This window comes from Scatophagus argus, chromosome 19, assembly GCF_020382885.2.
Source record: "Scatophagus argus isolate fScaArg1 chromosome 19, fScaArg1.pri, whole genome shotgun sequence".
Classification (NCBI taxonomy): domain Eukaryota; kingdom Metazoa; phylum Chordata; class Actinopteri; family Scatophagidae; genus Scatophagus; species Scatophagus argus.
This window is the reverse complement of record NC_058511.1, coordinates 18,235,447-18,248,737: the sequence shown is the minus strand read 5'-3', so window position 1 is coordinate 18,248,737 and position 13,291 is coordinate 18,235,447. Positions and strand designations below refer to the sequence as shown.

The 13,291-nt window shown below is 41.4% G+C and overlaps 1 protein-coding gene across 7 annotated transcripts in view; it reads right to left on the bottom strand.

Moving 5' to 3' along the window:
- The window catches only part of enah (ENAH actin regulator), a 108,198-nt gene that overhangs the window by 41,492 nt on the left and 53,415 nt on the right, over nucleotides 1-13,291 (bottom strand). The gene's annotated exons all lie outside the window — the stretch shown is intronic.

The following is a 13,291-nucleotide window of genomic DNA, read 5'->3' as shown; positions in this document are numbered from 1 at the left end:
TATTTGAAGGGGTAAACCTGACATGACATCTGTCATGAACATAAAAGGGTCTTTATGAATCTCTATGACATTAAGTGTCATTCAGTCAGTTTTGTTACTTTTAATGCAAAGTTGACATTGTTTGAGATGTCTTTGTTATGACCACTTGACATTAACCAAGACAACATAAGCTGTCATAAACATACCATAGCAGGCCTATTTATCAAACTTAAAAGATACTTTATGGGTTAACATGACATTTAACATTTGACATCTAATCACGTCATGTGTGGTTGGTTTTGACATTGGCTGCAAAGAGACCATTATTATTGAGCCATGATTATTATTATTTTTTTTTTTACCTCAGCTTAAGTGGAACAATTTGGATGTCAAGATATCATTAAATGTTATAAGACCAGTTTGACAGGGACTAAGTACTGAGGTGATTTAAAGAGTTTACTAGTTGCTAAACTAAGCTAACTCCTGTTCAATAGTTAGTGCAATTAGCTGTTGAGCTTGGGCTCCCATTAGCTGACTCTGTCCCGGTAGAAGCCAGGAGCCAAACCAAGCTAGCAGCCCACCTGCGTACTGTTATACCCTGCTGTCAGTCTGTCCTCATTAGTAAGAAGCTTTTTTAAATCCTGATGTCGCGTCTGTTTGTGTTGACCAACAGCTGCACCTTTGCCATGGTTGCATCGCACTCGTCACGTGTATCCTATCATGTGTAACGTAAGTTTACTATCGCACGGATTTAATGCCAAATTGCGCTGCATCTGCATTGTTCATGGTTTACTGTGCAATGCATACTGTACTGATTAGAACACTGTTCAATGTTCAGTGAATGACTAAAAGAGCAGGTAGCAGTTGTGGAGAAAACTAATTCTATGTAGCCACACAACAGCGAAAGTGACTGTCATTAGGAGATGTTTTGTCTCTCTGTGAAGTAACAGTTCTACTAGGTCACCAGGAAATGAAAAACTGAAGCTGATAAAATATAGAAGAAAGCAACATGCAAAAAGTAAACACTGTTGTTTTTCATTTTCTGCCGCTGCGACTGTGTGTCTTACTGTGTTTGATTATGCTGACTGTTATCCTCTATAGCAGATAAGTTAAGTGCTGCTGCATTTCTTGCTTTGGGGTAAGTCTAGTCATTCAAGGCTGTGATTGGCTGCTTAGCTCCACACTCCAGTAAAAATCATGATGCTAAGTTTAAATATCTGTATTGAATTTTAAGTTGTGTGTGGAGAACAAAAATGAAACACTGTTATATTAACTATTTCACTATTGCAGCATGTCAAATTATTCTCTGAGAGCTGGTGAAAGTAAACAAAGGGAGGGGGTACTAAAAGTAAAACCAAGAGGAGAAAAAAGGTGACACAAATTACAGAGGTAAAGGACAGGCTTGTTTTCCTGCCCCCCTCCCCCAATCCATTTTACTAGCAGAGAAACAACCTGTCATCGAAGTTTCCATCTGTCTGTGTTTGTGTGAGTGAAGAGCTGACGCTGTCACCTGTCAGGAGGTCAAGGTGTTTCTGTACATGTGTTGGATGAGCTTTTGCCCAGTGAATTCCTACATGTCCATCCATCATCCCGTTAGAGGCAAACAGGCTACAAAGCATACAGAGGCTATGAGTAATACATGAAGCTCATACTCTCTTTAGTGGACACTTTGATCCAAATCGTCTCACAGTATGATGAGGGTGTGCATTTGTTAGCAAGCGAGCTTCTGGTGGGAACTGATGACGCACACGCACACACACACACACACACACACACACACACACCGCGATCACAGACAGATTCCTACGGAAAAATGCAAAAGGAAATTCCAACTGTCTTCACTCTGTCAAAGTGAACTTGAGCGGAAGACGTATGTCCGGGTTTATTTAGACCGTCTGGTAAAAGCAGGACAGCAGGATTACAGGCTGGCACATTTTTTTTAAAAGAGCGAATCCACATCCAGTGTCACATTTAGCTCATGAGGTCACGGTCCAAGAGGTAAAATGACAGCATCTATAGCAGCGTCTTGTGATGTCGAAGGAAAATCGCATCTGCTTCATAGAAATATATTGCTCTATGAAATGTGGACTGGGATCAGGTATTGGCACAATTGGCTGAGAGCAGAGATTTCTTAGGTTTAAACAGTTGATAAACTCTCATCCGAAAAGTAGGACCAAGTATATGAGAATTTTTGGGACCGTTATTACTGATTTCCTAATCCAGAGCACACTACAAATGCCAAAACAAGATCCTCACTGTGGACTGAATACCAAACAAAGCTCACTGCCGACGGAATAAAAAATAAAAATTGAGATTCATTGGGAACATGTCTGCCTAATGGCTCTTTGGCTGTCTTCTCTTGCTTCCTACTGAAGTCAGTGTTTCCAGCAGAAGGTGAAATGGTTCTCTGAAGTCAGACGGGGACGCTCCATCAATAAGCATTATATAAGATTGCCAGTAAAAATGGGCTACCTGGCACATATACTGCTTTCCATTATCTATCTGGCTTCCAACTTTGAGTTGTAATCTCTCTACCTCTGCCTTCTGTGTCCCCCCACACCCGGGTTAACCTTGTCCATGATTACTTTAAAACAACCTCCCCATGAAACTTATTTGATGGTTTAGATTCCAGTATGTGGGGACTTAAAAGCCCACACACACTCTACTATTAAATTCAATGACTTCTTAATGACTTTCAGGGTCTTGTTTAACAGGATTCAAGGACTTGGACGTTTTTAAGCAAGTCATTTCCTTAGGCATCATCTTGTAAAGTGAAGAAACAAGGCTGAAGTCATTCCATTAAAGACGTTCAAACGTCTGACATCCTGAGGGTGATGATGAATTCTGATGCTGTGCGTTAACATGAAAAAGTCTTCAAGAACTTTTAAGGACATTCATTTAAGAAAATCTTTTTTTTTTGTACTTCTCAAAAACGCACCAATTCTACAGAATTAAGGCCTCTGGGAACCCTGTTAAATAATGAGTTAATGAAGTGATAAAGAAAGTTCTGAATTTCAAAGAACACATGATGATGAAATCCTCTGGGCTCATTTCTTACCCTGAACGCAGTTGTTTTAGGTCGAGTTCTCAAAGCACTTCCTTCCTGTTTTAGAAATGCAACATAAAAAGACAAATTAGAGCTAAGAATTTGATTCACTCAGGATTAGTATTATCATCGATCATCTGTCTTGATCAAAGCACATTAATATTTTAATTAACACTGGATCCTATTACCAGACAGACTTGCAAGAGATTAATTTCGCTGTAGGTCCAGTGTGAACAGAACTGTCCCCTCTCTGTATCTGTGTCTATCTTTGACTCCCTGTGTCCTTCATGTTGGGAGATTATTTTGGGGCTCGGGGGAGTCAGGATGTCTAGGAGCGCCGAGGGGTACCGACATCTACACTTCTCCCTTCCTCACCCCCCGTGGACGACTGCTGGACATTTGAGTCCCACCTGCTGCACTGTTACAATATATCAGTAATATCCTGAAACCAGGGTCAGACAAGGAGGATCGCATGTCGCATGAGTGACACAACCTGCAAACATGTACCCATTATAGTTTCAGATCTGCCCGGCAACAAGTGGGATGGCCTATTAGAGGGCCTTGAAGGATTAAGGTAAACACTGGTGTGGCATGCACCAGATGATGTGTGTTTCATCATGGCACTGGGATAAACAACAACTGGGTCCAAAGCACCCAGACCAAAACAAAGACATAGGCTTCTTAAAGATATCCCAAAATTGCAAGACTCTTTGGATTCAGGTCTTCCAAGATGACAAGGCTTAGTTTCAGCTATGAAAAATAGAGACAAAAGCGGTCCACACCATTACTTTGAGCCATTCATAACTGATAAATCTTCAAAAATACACAAATATACATTGTTTATTCACCACAGTCAGAATCTCTATATAATCTCTAATCTCTATATTGATAATTAATGAATCCAGCTTTTCATTTTTATGTCCCCAGTATGTACCTTTAAAATTGGAAAATGATCTCCCTCTACTCCGTCAGACAGTATCGTAGACAGAACATTTTGTATCGACCTGTTCCAGCTCTTTATTAAAGCTAAACAATCTTAACACCGAGTTGAATATTCACACCAAAGACTCAAAAGTTGACAACAAAAAACTAAAAAGTTGTGTACCTCAAACTAGTGTAACTGACAGATTATAGGCAGATAGATTATAATCACAGTGACTAAATAACCTCTTAATAATGTTTGTCAATAACAAGGAATGCTTGAGAAAATTTTGAAGCAAGAAAATATATGGACATTCCTCGCAATTCAAAATTAAATAAAACTACAATGTTTTGAAAGCTGCTGTACTTTCATATATCAGGATGCATCCAAATTTTCCTGACGTCCAGAGACAAAGTATTGAGAATATTCTTCTGTTCTTCCTGCCCATCACTGACTTGGCACTCAGAGATAAAAGCAGTTCCTGTTAAGCTGCTACCTCCACCTCACACATAAGCATCTTTTAGACAGACAAAACCAATACAGCCATGAATTATATATTACAGCATGACTCATCATCAGCTAGCCAGGCTAATGGCAACAAAAAAAAAAAAAAGACCAAATCCTCTATGAGTGTGTGAGACACGCATTCAGACAACAACAAAGAGGAGAAGCACTGCACAGCACTACACAGATGTAGCTCTCTATCATCTCTCTTTGGTGTAGAAACCTACAAAACTCAAAAAACAAAAAAGAGAAAAGACCTTGTTGAAATGAGGAGGAAATGAGGAGAGAAGCATAGGAGGATGCAGCTGTTCACAAACCTGCCCCAACAGTTTCTCTGAAGAAATGAGTATTCTGTCAGTCACAACTGACAGTGAAGGCTCGATAAATAGTGACAAAGCTCATTTTGTCAATTCATCATCAGAGCTAAAAGCACATTTTACAAAGATATTGTATCTAAGCAATTATGGTCAGTGGCATGTAGGAATGTTGGTTTTGGTATGACGTCTATGAGTTGAGCATGGATTTTGACCATTTTGTTTTTTTAGTGTTGTTACTTTCTGTTCAAATACATCAAATTATGAAAAATAATTTCCACTGAAGAATGCTCAACAAAAAAAAAGTCTTATTGTTTAATCTTGTCACCACTTACTCTTGGGTCATGCACATAGAAAACACCATTTGAGGAATGTCCTTAACTAGCATGTTTTCTCTTTGTGAAATAATGAACACTTTGTATCACTTAGCTGCCTAAACAACAAGATACTGCAAGATAGAAATGCTCGACTAGGTGATGACGTATCTCATGTTGCGATTCATTAACTTACTGAATAACATCGGTAAAATCTACGGTCTGTGCTGTGTAACATAGTGCTGCTGCTATATTCTCCCTGAAGTTAATGTTTAATTAATATAATGATGGGGTCCTGCTTTGTTTCAGATGAGGCACGATGCTACAACATGCTGCATGGAGCCCTGACAGCACATTTTCACTGTAGATGTGAATGTTTACACTGTGTAAGAAAGAAGCAAAAAAGCTGCCACTAGAATCATTTCACTTAAAAGAGCGCTCTGCTCATGTTGCATTGCACTCCTCTAATGCTTCCACACTACCCACAACCTGACTGCCAACACTCGGGTCAGAGAAATTATTGTGTTGGGCTGGTAGCAGCTGATGATAATTTTTATTAACTTGTAAAGTTGAAGAAAGATACAGGCATTTGTGCAAATACACTTTGTAATGTGTTTATGTTCCCTTATGTTTGTGAGTTAGCAGCTTTTCAGTTGTTTGTTGTTGTTGTTTATTCACCTGAATTCTCAAACCCCTCATTTCATGAGTGGCTTTTTTTAAGGCGTTTTGTAAACTCATGACTGCATTGAAAATTGACACGTGCAACGTACAAACACAGAGACATATTCATGCTGTGGCTCACATGTCCAATTAAACTTCAACCTCTCTTTTAAAGCTCAGGAGACCATGGCAACTGTGGTCAGTCATCCCCTCCAGTCTTTCTATACTGTTGCTACATGACAACTGGAGCCCAACTTAACCAATGGAATTACAGAATGCCTCTGTAGCCAATCAGGGAAAGTCCCCTTGCTTGCGGCTGCAGCTGAAGGCTGCGTCTGAATGTTTCAACACACACAGACACACACTCATTACTACTTGTACAAGTAGCAGCAGTGCTATACATCACAAGTGGATGCATGACCTCAATGAACCCATTCATCTTGCTCTCCTGAGTGCAATTCAGAAAACCTGGACAGTATTGGCTCACACTAAATAAAGATTTTTTATGGCATTTTTGCTTAATAAGTAACAAATTTCTGTCACATTTCTCTTAATTAATTCACTGACTTATTGTTAAATTCATTTTATTATTACTTAACACGGAACAGACACACACAACACTTGCCTTTAGGAAATAGTGTGGTGTTCAAATATTCTCTCACACACACACACACACACACACACACACACACACACAAACCCTCAAACACTTATGTCAGATTGACTACTCACTCCTGAGGATGATTCGAGCACGGCTGATCTTCTGTTGATCCTGGGGGAATCGCTGAACTCTTGCCGCAGCAGGCATGTCTGCAGATACCTAAGTGATGGGGCCTTAGGGGGGTACTCGGTTTACCAGAGCTGCTTGCAGGAGCAGCAGTCAGAACATATACACAACGCTGCTGGACCTCTGACTCCTCTCTTTTGTCTCTCAGACTTTGTCACTCCTGATGTAAACAACTTCTTTCCTTTTCTCTCTCACCTGCCTCACTTTTCACTCTCTACTCTGCCTGTTATCTCTCAGTAGTGCTCCTTCCTCTTCCAGTGTCTAAGTCTCTCTGCTGTTGTCCAGCTGCGAGTAGTCTTTGCCAGCATTGGATTTAATGCCAGAGACCATGAGCTCATCAAGTAAAAGCAAAGTGGGGCAAGCGGACTGATGATGGTGGTGGTGGTCACGTGCTGTCACCAGCTGACAAGCACATGCACATGCCAGACTGATGTGGTGCACCATGGCCCTAAATGTTTACACCATGCTTCCACCCTCCTGACCTGCAAAAACCAACTCATTCTGGCTGAGGAGCGCAGGCTGTCTCTATGGGACAGGGACGAAGAGTCGTTCTGCGTGTCTCTATACCTCTCTGCTGCTCCAATTCTCTCAGGTTTCAACCCCTCCTCCCCACGAAGCTTTCACAAGATCGGCAGCCACATGGCATACTGCTGGCAGGGACCGTAAAGACTGAAAATAAATGATGATCCCCAGTTAGCAACTTTTCACACGTCTCCGTGGAGACCAGCTACTGCCAAGTCTGAGTCTGGCTGTCCAGACAAATAGACCAGACAATTAGACTCTGCTCATTTGGCAAGGGCGCCTCAACAATTCATTCCTGATTAATTCTGAGCTCTAGTCCCCCTTGCTTGATAAAATGTTACCAAGTATATTTAATCAACTATTGCACTTTGGTTTCACTTTTCAGGTGGTTGCACTTGAGTATTTCAACTTTTTTTTATGAAACACAAGACATTTCTTTAGATTCAACTGCCCAACACTCAACAGTAAAGTACCAGCCTGAACCACTCAAATACTGCTTGCACATTAATTCATCAATAATTATTAGTCATATTGTAGACTCAGTACAGATTCACCAGCTGTGTGTGTGTGTGTGTGTGTGTGTGCCAAAGAAATGGCACATAGCACACAGAAAAACAGAAGCCGGCGTGAACATTTTGCTGCAGGGTTCCTGCACTTCTTCCGTTCCTGCCGACAGATGAGGCAATCATGCTGCTGCTCTCATTCCTCCTGCAGCCTTTTCAACACCAAGTACTTTCATGAGCAGTGAGCTGCTAACACTCACCACACGTCCAACACAACGACACAGGGCTGGACTGGACAGCATTGTTTTTCTAAGGCCACGGACAGAAAAAAAACAGACTGCAGGAGGAAATGTCTACCGATGTCGATCATCCCGTAACATCAAAACAAAACCTGCTTCCTTTACAAGAATCAGAGCGACATGTATCACATTTATTCACAAATCTGGCCATACACTTCTACCTTTTTCAAATGCGACACGTCACTCCACCTTTCTATCTGTGACTCCCTCTGTTCTTCACCTCTTTTCTCTGCCCCTCTCCGAGCTCAGCCGATGGGAGCGGATTACTGGCCAGACCACAACACAGACAGACGCCTCGCGGCCTGTGACCGATCCCTCCCACTCCTGATCCCGGCCTCCCGTCTTGCTCCGTTTTAGCCTTTTTAGGAGAAAAGACAAACTTAAAGCAGCGTGTGTGACTGCATGTGAGCTCACAGCTTTGAAACTACATCACTTTTGTAAGTCAGAAGAGGAGACTGCTCTCTACTTCTGACTTCACACATAGCAATGAAGTGAAGACCACAGCTGCTCTCCCGTGATGTGATTTGATGATTTCGAGAGTGTGTGACATTTTTGATTTTAGAGCGTGAATAGAGGCACATACATACTCAAATACACACTTTCCATGGTCACAGCATTCATTTTCTTGTGGTCAAATGATGTGGTTTTCCACTTGATTCAATATTGTCGATATCAGTGAAAAGACAACAGTGGGCAGGCAGGGGCTGGTTTACACTGCGATCGACCATTTAGTCCTGTTTAAATGTATTCATCCTTCTCCTTGCTCAAATCTGGTCCCAGCAACTTGCTTTGTCATTTGGTCGATATGACTGTTGCATAACTTCAAGCCAGTTCAGAAAAAGTGACAACTGAGTCCTCGAACCTGACATATACACACACCCACGCGCATGATTTTCACAGGAAGTGACAGCTGTCCACTGCGGCACTGACTACAGAGTTATAGGAATCAGATGGAAATATAGTGAGGGCAGGTCAACTGTGCATTTCAGCACAAAAAACAAGGCAGCATTTACATCAATGATATTTTTGTACTACGTTAGGTGCGAATAGTGTTGCTCCTACTCATTCATCTGTTTCTGTGTGAATATTTAACTAAAGCAGCTGATGATCGCGCCCTTTGTCTTGTTCCACTGAACAGCCTGTACCTTACGATTTATGCTTCCATTGATTACTAAGCTGCTCCTGTAGAACACTGCCATTTACTGGAATTCTAAAGCACTTTAGCTGAAGGCTCAGAGAGCCACTTTAAAAACTTTAGCAGGGGAGGGACCAGCAATTTTGGACCCTATGAGAAGTCATCACATCGCGCGCCATCACTAGGGTCACGTAAACCATGTGCACTTGTTGTAACCACACGTCCAGCACCCAATAAACCCATTCAAAGCTTTAAATAACTATCTTTGAATGTTTTCAACTCTCTTGAAGTTTCTTGTTAGTGTTATTTATTGTACTGTTTTCAGTTAAATATATGTCAAAAAGGATTAGGAATTTATCACAATCTTTTTTCATTTATGTTTTCCACAACATCCCAACCTTAAATAATAAAGAAATAATAAAAAGCAGGGGTGGGGACAACTGATTTAGTATTAATATTTAGCCAAAAATGTGCCTGCATGGATTAAATGTCAGCTAAAAGGGGAGCCATGTGAACACAGAATTTTCTGTGAAGATATGAAATAAACAATAAATATTAGGAAAGCGTTAGCTGATTTCACAACGGACTGAACTGACTGGTTCATTTCCACCACTCATGGACTACACCCTAGAAGCCAGATTTTTCTTTGGGAAACTGAGGAATGATGTAATCATGCATTCATCAATGTGTCAGTTTAACACAGTAAAAATGCTGATATGGAGTCAGAAAAGTCACATCACAGCAAAGTCATTAAAACAATGATTAAAAGCTTCTGCTGCATCAATCGCACAGCACTTCTCACCACGTACAACAAATGGAGGTCTAAAACAAGTGATCTCACTGCGATCCTCCGTCATATGGCCAGAGATTAGCACCCACTGAGTGAGTGACGGAGGGTGAACCTATGTGTCGGCAGGATTGTCAGATCCAGATGACCACAGCTGGAACAGGCTTCACCAAGAGCAGCTACAAGGGCAGAAATACAGTAACAAAACCAAAGGGTGAAAGGGGAAACCCTGTCATCTTCCTCTGGTCTCTGCATGCAGCTCACCGCATGACTGAAAGAAGAATTAGACAGTGGAAAGTGAAGAAAGGAAAGAAAAAAGGAAATATGGAAGAGGAACAGGAGATGAATGAACAAGGAGGAAGATATAAAAGGAAAATGTCTGAAGCTTTAGCCTTTGACCGTGTTTTTCTTTAGCAAGACTCTTCTTCCTGTGAAGTTCCACTATACAGACAAAAGTATTTGGGGCTGCTCTTCAGGGGTTGGGTTTGGCCCCTCACTTCCAGTGAAGGGAAATCTTAATGTTTCACCAAGACATTTTGGACAATGCTATGCTTCCAACTTTGTGGCAACAGTTTGGTGAAGGTCCTTTTCTATTCCAGCATGACTGTGTCCCAGTGCACAAAGCAAAGTCCATAAAGACATGGTTGGATGGTGTGGAAAAACTTGACTGGCCCACACAGAGCCCTGACCTCAACCCCATCCAACACCTTTGGGATGAACTGGATAGTGAGCCAGGTCTTTTTGTCCAACATCAGGGCCTGACCTCATTGCTGCTCTACTGTATGAGTGGTCAGAAATTCCCAGAGAAACACTCCAAAATCTTGTGGAAAGCCTTCCCAGAAGAGTGGAAGCTGTTACAGCTGCAAAGCTGCCTGTGTGTTTAGAATGTGATAGCATTAAAGTCCCTGTTGGTGTAATGGTCAGATGTCCCAAAACCTTTCGTCTATATGGTGTAGTTCTGGACCTGGTATTTTTATATGATCATCAGTTTAATACACTGGTTTTAGTTTAAAAAAACAACCAACATTTCCAAAACTTTGATGTCCTGTACTGAATTAGAAATACACCAGAAAATTCCAGCGATGTGAGCATTATGTGTGTTTGAGACAGTTAAGACTACAACACGCTGGCACCAAAGTCAATGTTGCTTACACCACAATCTATCACTGCATCAGCAGCAGTGTGTATATGATATGTATAGACACATCATCAACAAAAAAACAAAAATTTGGACAATCTGGATCAAATCTGTGGTTGAACTGAAGAGATTCAAATCAGCAAAAGTAATCTGTGATATAAATCTAGTTGTGTGCTTGATTAACTGTGCACTCACTGTGCATTCACTGCAATGCCAAGCCTTTGTCATCAAAAATGGGATTTTGTTTAGAACTTATTTTAACTGGTGGGGAAAAGGAAGAAGATCCATCACTGTACCATCGTAATTAGTTTTGACGACAGTCAAAGTGCTTTGCAAACAAAACAAAGCACGTCTCCCACAATTATAGTCAGTTACACTTCCCTTTTACATGGTCAGATTTAGGATGACAAGATCCTGGCCGCTCTTTGAAAGTCCCTTTATGCCACTCCATTAACACAAACACACACACACACTTCACAGAACCATTAGCACACATTGAGGCACATCACAATCAGTTTAATTAGGGGATGGGATTAGAGTGTGATGAGAGGCATGGCTTAGAAAGAGAGGAGGGAATGGTATGATCGAGAGGAGAGGAGAAGGACGAGAAGGAGAAAAGAGGGGAGGAGGAGGCGTGGAGCATGGCACGTCACGTTGAGCAGCATCCAGATGCTGAGATCACAAGCACAAGGAGGCTGTAATTAAAACCTCTGCTTCATTTTAGCTGGATTAAAAAAGGAGAGGAAAAAGAGGAGGAAACAAAAAATGGACAAAGAGGGCGAACCAGCAGCAAGTCCAACCTCACATGAGGTAGCTGAAGATTAGTCTTCACTTTGGGAGTCAGAGCACGAACATTGGCCCCAACACACACACAGAAAAGCTGCACTCATCTGGGTAACAATGCTCTCCTTCCCTCCTCTCACCCCTTCTGGCAGCCAGGCGAATGTAGATACACAGCCAGAGGATGGAGCTACGTAATGAGTGCATGTTTCAGAGAACCAAGGTCGTGGTGGACCACTGAAGTTACAGCCTGCCATATATTTGGGGCACAATTAGATGTGGCTGTGTGGCTGTGTGTGTGTGTGTGTGTGTGTGTGTGTGTGTGTGTGTGTGTGTGTGTGTGTGTGTGTGTGTGTGTGTGTGTGTGTGAGAGAGAGAGAGAGAGAGAGACAGAGAGAGAGAAAGAGAGAAACGATGGCCTCTTGCCATTAGTTTTCCCCGTTTTAGCGTTGCTCTATGGTCATTTACAAGATATAAATATTCTTTGACTGACAGACATGACCACCAATCATTCAACTAACTGCCACATTACCAGGAGCCATCTATCATCAACTGCCTGCCGAGTTTTCAGATCTAAATCAAAGTTTTGATTAAGAAAAGTCAAGGCTGATTAATAACAAGAGGTACATGCAGTCTGTTTTCTTTGCGGTGAGCTTCCTGTGATGCATAAAGACATTCATTGTTTCTGGTAGAGCCATTAGTGACCCACGTTCGCTTCAAAACATTTTTATTGTTGCCACATGTCTAAAGTCGGCCTGCATTTTTCAAATCACGTCCCCCTGTGGTACAACTTCCCATCTCAGAGAGTTTCATACCTCCTACGCTCAGAGTGAATGTGAGGCCAGCTGGTTTACTTCCAAGTCTAAACTGCAGCAACAGCTTCATTTTGATGATCAATTATTACATACATTAAAGTCCTTCAGAGCCCTGACCTGACCTGGTCCTGTTAAAACCTCTGATACAAGCTCTGTTTGTCTTTTATTTGTGAAACTGGAGATCAATAAAGCTTACGGGACAGAATGGGTGGACATGTGAACATTTTGCCAGATCCCTTCAAGCTGAATTTGGCTTAACAACCAAAAAACCTGCTGATGCTGTAAGTATGGGATCTGCAGCAGCAGTTTGCGGAGGTAAATTTCAGATGACTACATTTTGTTTTCCTGAGCCTTTTACTGTTAAGTAAGATAATCAAAGTGACGACAAGTGGCTTCTTGCTGCCAGATCTCATGTTGAGAGACATTTTCTTGGATCTTTCTGGTCTGGCCATGTAGAATCAGCTGATGGTAATAACTGGGAGAAAATGAGCAAAAAACAAAAAAAGGACTGAAGTTTGTACAGTTATGTACATGGGGGGCGCACAAGTAATCATGGCCTAAACAAATAATGTTATAGTTTTGTATAGTTGTATGGTTTTTTATTTTTGTTTCATTTATATTGTTGTTTTCATGTTTTTGTTCTACTCCCAGTCACGCACACATCCCAGTCTCAATAAACATATGGTCAGAGTTTCTTCCTCTTTCCTCAAGACCAAATTGACTAAGAATACTAAAACCATATAATTTTTATTTTATCTTAGTTTTATCTTTAGTTTCTGTCATTTC